The 10,661-nt window shown below is 41.1% G+C and overlaps 1 long non-coding RNA gene across 1 annotated transcript; it reads right to left on the reverse strand.

Annotated features, from left to right (window-relative positions):
* Positions 1-4,162: 4,162 nt before the first annotated feature.
* LOC114813262 lies at positions 4,163-8,347 on the reverse strand. The gene is made up of 3 exons (XR_003760968.2): positions 8,276-8,347; positions 5,943-6,039; positions 4,163-4,717 (listed from the first exon to the last, which is right to left on the reverse strand). It is a non-coding gene; the product is annotated as an uncharacterized LOC114813262 (long non-coding RNA).
* Between the last annotated feature and the right edge of the window lie 2,314 nt (positions 8,348-10,661).

Below are 10,661 nucleotides of genomic sequence, written 5' to 3' on the forward strand. Positions count from 1 at the left end.
TATTTTAGAAAAACAATACTGGAAATATTTAATAAAAAGGCCCTAATATAATTGAAATAGGAGTTAAGCTTTGTTCACTTAGTGGACCTTAGAGGAAGGTAAAACATGTACTCAAGCCTATTCAGCCTTCAAATTTGAAACCTTTATCTCCATCCCAAAGTTAAGCTGTTCAAACATTACTGAGGTTTCATAAAAGTCTTTTTTGAATTTATTTTTCTTTCCGCCTCACCTTTTGCTTCCTGTTTTGTGTTAGAACTAGAAGTAATGGTACTAAAGACCAAGTAAAGAAATTTCTTGCAGTAAAATAGAAAGGAGATCTCATCAAAGTTGTTGCCCTAAGAAGCTAGATCTGGTTTCCAGCCCAAAGAACTTGGAATAAACATATAAATTCAGGGATAATTGCCTGAATTGTGTCTCTGAGTCATTTGAGATTCACTCCTTACAATGTGGAGATCTCCTACAGGTTGGGCTAATTACCCAAACATCTCCCTTCGTGGGGGGAAGGGGGAGGCGGGTTGGGATTCAGTTTCTTTCCTCTGAAGTAGGAATGCTTATTATTAACACTCTAAGCTGAGCAGGCTGCTGTAAGCAACACATCATGTAACAACAACTCTGAGCCAAGTTTTGACTAGAAATCCTGGCTCCAGCGTTGTGTCCCACTTCACTTGATGCTTTCCTGGTGATATCTTTCCAACAGCAAGTCTCCCATCTTCTCTAAGAAACCTTCCCCGACTGAGCCCTCATTTCCCCTTCTGCATGGCCTAGGCACTGGATCTGTAGCCCTTGAACCCTTGATATTCACTGCATTCCTATCCCCCGAGCACTTATGAATAATATCGTTATACTCTGTCTTTCCCCTAAGTGTAATTTAATGTATATCTCTCCCTCTAGACTGTAAGCTCCTTGTGGACAGGGATCATGTCTACCAGCTCTACCGTATTCTTCCAAGTGCTTAGCACAGTGCTCTGCATTTAGGAAATCCTCAATAAATACCATTGATTGATTGGTTCTAACCTGGCTTAGATTGAGATTTGCAAAGAAGTCTCCTCTCCTACTACAACCCAGTATGCACACTTTGTTCATTTAATACTCACCTTCTCACTGTACCTCGATCTCATCTACCGTGCCTCCGACCTCTCGCCCACATCCTTTTTCTGGCCTGGAATGCACTCCCTCTTCATATCAGACAGATAACTGCTCTCCCCCACCTCAAAACCTTATTGAAGGCATATCTCTTCCAAGAAGGCTTCCATGACTAAGCCCTCCTCTCTTCTTCTGTGTCACCCTGACTTGCTCCCTTAATTCATCCTCTTTCCTACCCCACAACACCTATTTATATCTCTGTAATGTATTTATTTATCGATGTATTTATGTATATTAATGTCTGTCTCCCCCTCTAGACTGTGAGCTCGTTGTGGGCAGGGAATGTGTCTGTTGTAGTACACTCTCCCAAGCACTTAGTGTGTGGTGCTTTGCATGCAGTAAGCACTTAATAATTATGATTGAATGAATGAAGTCATTAGTGGGGTTTTGCCCCCCAAAATACTAAAATGCTGGGGGTGGTAGCAAATGTCAGCTCAGCTGTTTTGAGATTAACGACTCTGCAACAGGAGCTGCATTTGTTCCTGTTCCAACCTCAGTTAGAAACAGCCATTTCAAGGGCCAGAAAACTATATTTCTGGCCATTTTGGAATAAAGTGACAAGCAACAGGTCTAGCAAAACTTCAACTATGGAGTAAACTTGCCCTTCGGGTCCAAGATGACATGGTAGACTGTGACAATGGGTCCACGAGTGTGTATTTAAGAGGGAATCTCTAGTATGCTTTGCCCACGGCATTTCAAACATGCTTCTTTCCTTGCGCGTATGGATGTGTACTGCTCAGACAACAGCGGTTAAGAAGGGAGATATGTCTCAGTGCCAGTGGGACACGAACTTGAGTTGCCTACTCCTTGTCCCTTCTGCAGAACCTCTGCATTTAGTTCTCCCCTTTAATCACTTGATATTCACCTCACTTTCAGCCCCACAGCACTTAGATACCTATCTTTAATTGATTTCAATGTCAGCCTCCCCCTCTAGGCTGTAAACACCGTATGGGCAGAGAACAGGTCTACCAACTCTGATGTATTATAATCTCCCAAGCCCTTATTCATTCATTCAATCGTATTTATTGAGTGCTTACTATGTGCAGAGCACTGTACTTAGCACTTGGAATGTACAGTTAGTACCATGCTCTGACACAGTAAGTGCTCAATTCACTCATTCATCTAATTATATTTATTGAGCACTTACTGTGTCCAAAGCACTATACTAAGCACTTGGGAGTGTACAATATAACGATAAACAGACACATCCCCTGCCCACAGTGAGCTTACCATCTACAGATAAATACCATTGATTGGTTTGTGGTGGTCCCAACATTTGAGGCCACATAATATATTTTGATACCAGGCACAATTTGATTTTTTAAAAACAGTATATTCACATGTCTAAAATAGGTGGTTTAGACTGACTTGGTTTGAGGATATGCGATCATTAATCTATAAGGAGATGCTATGTGTGCGTTACAGTACTCGGTGAACCCCCAGTATTTGGCCTGCCACATTTTTCATCTCTTTCCTTTCTGTCCTTTATGCTTCTCACCTCTTTCTGCCACCTCTGGCCCCATCTCAGTGGCTTTCATGTCACTGAATCCACCCGCCTTTCAATTTCCATCAAAGCATAGCCATTTACCTAAAACAGACTTGCTGTGTTTGAGAGAAAATGTCACTTACTATCTCTGTGCCTCATTTTTCTCCTGTGCAATTCTGAAATTCCCAATTAGATGTTATATATGGTTTAATTTGTGTGGCAAAATGCATTCACTGAACACAGAGAGAATTGAATTAATATTAGATAGAATTTTATGAGTGGGCTTAAAACTCTACCCCCAAGGGGTTTCACTTGGCTGACACCATGATCTAGCATTAGAAAATGTCTGTAGGTATCATGTTACTTCCAGTGACTGCTATGAGGACTTGTTAATGACTGTTCAAGTGAAAAGTCCTTAACTAAATTAATTTTCTCTCTCTGACTGGTTTCAGCTTGTTCCCCTGCTTTGTTTCTGGGTCCCCTCTCCCCTTTTCTCCCAGCAATGGTAATGATTTAACAGAAGGTCAATCTCCTTTAGGAATGTGTTCTATAGTCTTTCCCAGTTCCATTTATTAACTTCCTGTTGTTACCTGAAGCCCTGTTTGTCAGGTAGTTAGCAGACTAGAAAGATGCAATTTGAATACTTTCAAATAATTTTTTAGTCTAGGAAGGTCTATCAGCCACAAGTGGACTTCCTTCTTAAGAAAAAAAAATCAGTTCTTCTGGGTTCAATTGACCACATCACATAATATTTTGATCTATGACCCAATTTATGAAAAAGTATGTGCATATATATGCAAATAAATGAATTTTCTAAATACAGCATATATTTCAAATATGTATATATATATATATATATTTATACCAGTGCCATACTCATGTTAATTGCATCTGTATGTGTATACTGAGCTGTTTACATTTTTTATATTAAAAATTACTTCATTTTCTTGATAGTTTTACAAAAGAGGTCCCACTCATGCTACAGCAACTGTAATGAAATTCAATCTGCAAAGATGAATTTGCCCATTTTTCTTCTGCCTTCCCGACAGACATGTGTAAAATAACAATAGGCTGTCAGAATTGTTCAAACACATTGATGACTATCAAGGGGCAGGACAAGAGAGAAAGTTATTAGGAAAAAATAAGGGAGAGCACAGTGATAGACCATAGAAAAAAGTGATGTTAACCAAGAAAGATGGAGAAAAAGGAAATTTTAACCTTTCAGTTTCCTCAGTAGATTATTTTTCAAATGCTTGCCCAGAGAAAGAGCTTAACACTTTTCTTTATTTTATGGTAAAGGGAATACCCTGATGTAAATAAAAATAAGGCTAAAGAGAAATCTAGTAGAAATTCCCTCCACTGAAAAAAAAATTGTCTGCTTTCTGACAGAGAGACTAGGTGGCTAGACGTTTATAGGGGAAAAACCATGTTTCTTTCTATGTCAGTTTGTGGTCTGAACATTTAGATGACGATTGGAACAAAATTGAAATCATTTGTGGTTTCGTCATTTATTCAATAAGAATATTCCCCTAGGTTAATGTGCACAAAGAGGTAAACAGAGAGAAGTTTAGGATCTGACAATTCTTTAATGCAGGGGTATATATGTGCCAAAGAAAGCTGATAAAATGAGCTTGGAATAGAAGCCACATAAGCTTGCATTCAGGTTCTTTGGAATTTCTTGGGCTTTCCTTATGTTTCAATCATTAATGAGCCAGATATCAAGTACACAGTTGGAAGTCAAAACAATCTTGGATTTACTCCCATCCCCACCAAGGACTCACTTGTGGATTTAAATAATAAGCATTCCTTATATTTATCAGACATAGAAATAACCACTGGCCTACTGGCAATGAAGGTAGCAATCGTTGCTGAATCAGATGTTCGTGAAATTGGGATTCGTTACCTTTAGGTAGTGCCTGGAAACGAGTTTGTGGATAACGGGAAAAAAAAAAATCTGTGGCTGGATCTCAGGTGGCTGCCCAGCCTCCTTGGATGCAGACTGCGGTTTATCCAGGGATGAGGGTCGATTTGAATGGCCAGGAGTTGTTTACCATTCTCTTCAGGAATCTGGATGATGGAGTAGCGTGCCTGTTGGGAAAATGTAGACAATGAGAATATTGTGGAGATGGGAAGGGCCGGTTAAAATATCTAGCAATCAGTAGTACTTATTAAGTGTCTCTCTGTTAACCACTGTTCCAAACATTTGGGATAGCACAATAGAAATAAACAGTAGACATGTTCCTCTTAAGAGAAGCTAATCCCTGAGCCTTGTTTTCGTCCCTTCCTCCGCCACCCTCTCGTTTATATCCTTTTCACATCTGACAGGCCACCACTCTCCACACCTTCAAAGCCCTTCAGGAGGCCTTTCCCAAGTAGTCCTCCCACCTTGCAGTCCCTTTCTGTGCTCACTAATCACTTGTTACCATAGTCTCTGTAGCATTTATGTCCATATAATAATAATAATGATGATGGTATGTTAAGTGCTTCCTATGTGCCAACCACTGTTCTTAGCACTGGGGGAGATACAAGGTTATCAGGTTGTCTCATGCGGGGCTCACAGTTTTAATTCCCAGTTTACAGGTGAGGTAACTGAGGCACAGAGAAGTTAAGTGACTTGCCCAAATTCCCACAGCTGACAAGTGTCAGAGTCGGGATTAGAACTCACGACCTCTGGCTCCCAAGCCTGTGCTCTTTCCACTAAGCCATGCTGCTTTCTCATATATCTCATATACTCCACCCAAACTGTCATTTAACAGTTTTTCTCCCCGACTAGACTGGGTGCTCCATGAGGGCTTCCTTCTCTCTCTTTTGTACCCTCCCAAACATTTAGTTTAGCACTCTTAAATTACTTTAACATCGGTTTTTCCCTCTAGCCTATAAGCTTGTCGTAGGCCGGGAACATGTCTGCTAACTCTGTTGTATTATACTCTTCCATCCACTTAGTACAGTGCGCTGCACATAGTAAGTGGTCAGTAAATACCAGTGATTGAGCACACTGTGTACAGTAGGGACTCAATAAATGCTCTTGGGGTGATGCATTGTCCCTTCCCTCAGAGAGTTTATAATCTAGCAGTCTTCAATTGGAGCGACAAAGCCACAATGTCCCCTCCCCTCTAACCTCACCCTTTCAACCAACTCCATTCTATTCTCTGATTCTTCGGGGCTCTAACCTAAAGAGAACAGACACTTATGTCTTCAACACCTACATTCAGAGTTTTTCTTCCAGCAGATTCCCATGAATACCACAAGTAAGGAGATGGAGAGGATATTAAATTTCTCATTAGGCTTTTGGACTGTTTCCCATCAAACTTACCTTGATTGCTTTTAGAGCAGGACAGGTGGGCGAATGCTTAATTTTACGTTTGCATTAAAATCCTATTCCTCCTGTTCCCTTTTCTTTCTCCTTTCCTCTGGAAAAGACATCAGGGGAGCACATGTTATGAACCTTTAGAAATATCTTCCAAAACGTTAGAAGAAACATTTAACCTGTTCCTGTATTTGTACTTTCTGCTTAGATATTCTTACCTGATAACACATTTTTTTTTACCACAGCCTTTCAGCAATAGCAAATTTTTATTCATACGCATGATGACTGTGATTTTCTAGATAGAGTTTTTATGCTTTGGAAGTTGAATTGCAATGCAATTATGTGTTCTTTTTCCCCCCATGCTTTCCTGGGGAGATAACCCTGCAAATTTTGATTTTTCTCAACATCATTCAATTCTTTTAGAATTGCAAATATCTCCTCCCTTTTCTGAGACCAAGATTTTTATTTGATGAAAATCATGATTCACATCCAGACTCTCCCACAAGCTGGTGAGTTCTCTACATCGGGCAGGACCTGGTCTATGTTGGAAGGTGAGGAAAAGCTTGGCTGAGGTCCTTAGCGTACTCCAAGAGCCATTCATCCTGGGTAGCATTTATGCTGTCCTTGTTATGCACTAGTACTACGTATTAGCAGTAGTATTTATTGAGTTCCATCCACTGCAATACACTGCACTAAGCAATTAAGCAGGACAGGAATTAAGAGACCACCCACCTCCAACCTCAAAGCCCTAATAAAATCACATCTTTCCTAGGAAGCCTTCCCTGACTCATCTCTTATCAGTTCTAGGTCCTCTACAATTATCCGTCTACACCCACTCCCTTGGAGAATTCATTCACTCCCTCAAGCTTCAACTACCATCTCTATATGGATGATTCCCAAATCCACATCCTCAGCCCCGAGGCCTCACCTTTTCTGCAATCTCACGTTTTTTTTCTGGCCTTCAGGACATCTCTATTTAGATGTCCCACCAACACCTCAAACCTAACATGTCCAAAACAGAACTCCTTATCTTCCCACCCAAACCTTGTCCTCCTCCTGACTTTCCCATGACTGTAGACAGCACCACCATCTTCCCTGTCTCACTAGCCTGTAACCTCGGCATTATCCTTGACTCTTCTCTCGTTCAGCCCGTATATTCAATCTGTTACCAAATCCTGTCAGTTCTACCTTTACCACATCACTAAAATCTGTTCTGTCCTCTCCATTTAAATCGCTACTATGTTGATCAAAGCACTTATCCCTTCTTGACTACTGCATCTGCCTCCTCCCTGACCCTTCTGCTTCCTGTCTCTCCCCACTCCAATTCTTACTTCACTCTGCTGCCCGTATCGCTTTTCTAAAAGAAAAAAGGTCATTTAATGTTACCCCACCTCTCAAGAACCTCCAGTGGTGGCCCTTTCACCTCCACATCAAACAGAAACTCTTCACCATCAGCTTTAAAGGACTCGATCAAGTCTCCCCCTCCTAGCTTACCTCACCAATGTTCTACTACAGCCCAGCCCACTCTGCTCCTCAGAAGCCAACCCACTCACTCACTATACCTCAGTCTGTGTCACCACTGAACACTTGCCCACATCCTCCCTCTGGCCTGGAAGTCTCTCCCCCTTCATATATGACAGACCACCAGTCTCCCCACCTTCAAAGCCTTATTAAAATCCCATCTCCTCCAAGAGGCCTTCCCCGACTAAGACCTCATTTCTGCTACTCTCTCTCTCTTCTGTGTCACCCTTGCACTTGATTTGTATCATTTAAGTAGTTGATATTCATTCTGTACACAGCCCCACAGCATTTATGCATATCTATCATTTATCGTAAGTGTCCCAGTCTAGACTGTTGACTCCTTGTGGACAGGGAACGTGTCCACCAACTTTGGTGTATTGTACCTTCCAAGTGCTTAGAACAGTGCTCTGCACACAATAAACACTCAATAAATACCTTTATCTCCTTCCCTGCTTTCCCTCATTACAGTGTCATCTGTGCGCTTTGAGATGGTGCCTCCTAAGCATTGAAGTACTCACTCCACTCCCCAGTACTTATGTACATTCTCCTCGTGTTCTTTTGTTTCCCCTTGTGTAATCTGTTTTAATGTCTGTCACCCCCGCTAGATTATAAAATCTTTGAGGGCAGGAATCCTGTCTACGAACTCTATCGTACTCTCCCGTGCTCTTAGTACGGTGTTCTGCACACAGTAACTGCTCAATAAATACCACTCATTGATGGATTGGTGGAATTTCAAAACAATGGTCCTTCTAGCTCAGTGTTCTGTCTCCAACAGCATGGCAAAAATTGCTCAAAAGGACAACGGGAAGGGGTCCTACCTTATGTCCACCCTCAGGGTGAGGAATGCACTTTCTTCCCTTGCTTTTTGGTTTCCCGAAACCTATTGGAGAAAATCAAACACAATGTTTTACATGCCAGCAAGCACCCCAGCCAACCAATTCTAGCCCAACTATGTTGCCAGACATCACAGTGGAGCAGTCGCCCATAGTGATGGACTATATACCAGCTACCTGGACCGACAGTTGAGCAGCCCGATTCTGGATGAAATACAATTCAGTCTAGACAGGAAAATATTTTGCATGAGGTTTGAATTGAATTTTCATGTGAGGTGTACAGAGAAATTTAATCAGTAATTATAGTTATGAAATTAAAATACTTACTGCAGTCTAATTTGCATGATAAACAAATACCTTTGTGAATTCTTTCTGAAAAGGTAATCACATACTGTACTTAAATAGACTCCCATCTTTAGCTTAATTTCACTTAAAAAAGAAACATTTACAGTCTCATTAAATTCTGGTTCTACAGTTTGATTTCACTGAGGTAGGGATTTTTTCCAAATATACCTACTGCCCACACCACTAATTACCTTAATTTTTTAAATCTGCAGTCTCAATTCAATCATTAAGTAAGGAACGAGAGTTTCAGTCTATTAGCTGCTGTTTGTAACAGTGCATCTCAATTGATTAAACTGCAGTTTTTTTTATGTCTTGTTTTATAAATTGAGCTTAGTCAAGTAAACATAACATTTGGTAATAGTCTTCATGGCAACTGTCAAAATGACTTATTGTTTTTCCAGTCCCGCATTTCTGCAGAATTAATAATACCTTTGTGCCCTTTATAGCACTTATTATTAATGCTATAAAAGTTCTCTATATTTAATGAGTAGATGTTTCATTTATATTATATAGTTCTGTTGACAGATAGAAAATTTTTCTAATCTGTTTCCCTTTTCCTCCTGATTGAAGGATTGTAAATATGCAATTAGCTGCTGAAGTAGAAGTAAAAGCAGAAAATGTCAACTGTCAAGGAGCTCTGTGGAAAGACACATGACGCTTCAAGCCACGACAGCGAGATGAATGCATCTTTGCCAAACAGGGATGAAAGTTTCAAAATTTCTGCTTCAACATTGCGTTAATCCCACTCACAAAATAACAGTGGCCATTGTCTTCAAGAATGCAGAAACCGCTGCTAGATGCATATGGCTTCTCTACAGGGCTCCTTGGAGAAAGTCTTGGCATAGACCCTAGTTGTGATGGCTTCGAAAGTCCAGACCTGACTCTTTTGTGATATTATTCACTGGCAAGATGAGAGGACCCATGAGCAGGGATGGCGGGAGGTCACATCGTGAAGACGCAGGGAGGCACAATCTCAAATGATACAACAGAGCAGTGGACTCTTGAAAGACCACTGCAGTGGATAGACCAGCCCGGCCTGCAGCAGCAACTTTGTGCTGAGGTTCAGTAAGATCAGGATTATATTAGAGTATTTGTTAAGCCCTTTCTATCTGTCAAGCACTGTTCTAAGCTCTGAGGTAGAAACACATTAATCAGGTTAGATGTGATCTCTTTCCTATATGGGGCTCACAGTCAAGAAGGGAAACAGGCACTGAATCCCCATTTTACAGACAAGGAAACAGAGGCACAGAGAAGGTAAGTGACTGGCCCAAAGTTATACAGCAGGCAAATAATAGAGCCAGGATTAGAACCTAGGTACTCTGGCTCCCAGGGCTATGCCCTTTGCCCTAGGCCATGCTATTCCTCAGGATACCTAGAGATAGGTTCTGAAGTCAGCAAAGAATGATGACGGTGATAGTAAGAATAACGAAAAAGACACTATGGTGGTACACTAAGCTCTGGAGTAGATTCAAGATAATCAGGTTGGACATTGTCTCTGTCCCACGTGGGACTCACAGTCTAAGTCGGTGAGCTCATTGTGGGCAGGGACTGTCTGTTGAATTATTTTGTTCTTATCCAAGTGCTTAGTACAGTGTTCTGCACACAGTAAGTGCTCAATAAATATGACTGAATTATTGAATAGGTATTTAAACTCTATTTTAAAGATGAGGAAACTGAGGCCCATAGAAGTTAAGTAACTTGCCCAAGGTCACATCACAAACAAATGGAGGAGCAGAGATTAGAACTCAGGTCCTTGACTCAGTGGTCTTTCTACAAGGCTATGCTCTTTTCCGGTTAGAGTCTAGCAGGGGCTTGGGCCGAGTATAGCACTGTGCCCATAGAGAAGGGGTTCGGTAAATTCTATCAATTTGATTGATTGTCTGACACTCACCAGTCTTCTCAGTCCTATCTGCATGCAGGATTAGCACCAGCAGTGGATCTAGACAGGAGCCCTAAAAGCATATTTCCATTTTAATGAGTCTATGGCTAAATCCAAGTGCCTTCAATCCATGGTATTTACTGAATG

The sequence above is a fragment of the Ornithorhynchus anatinus genome, chromosome 7 (genome assembly GCF_004115215.2).
Source record: "Ornithorhynchus anatinus isolate Pmale09 chromosome 7, mOrnAna1.pri.v4, whole genome shotgun sequence".
Taxonomy (NCBI): Eukaryota; Metazoa; Chordata; class Mammalia; order Monotremata; family Ornithorhynchidae; genus Ornithorhynchus; species Ornithorhynchus anatinus.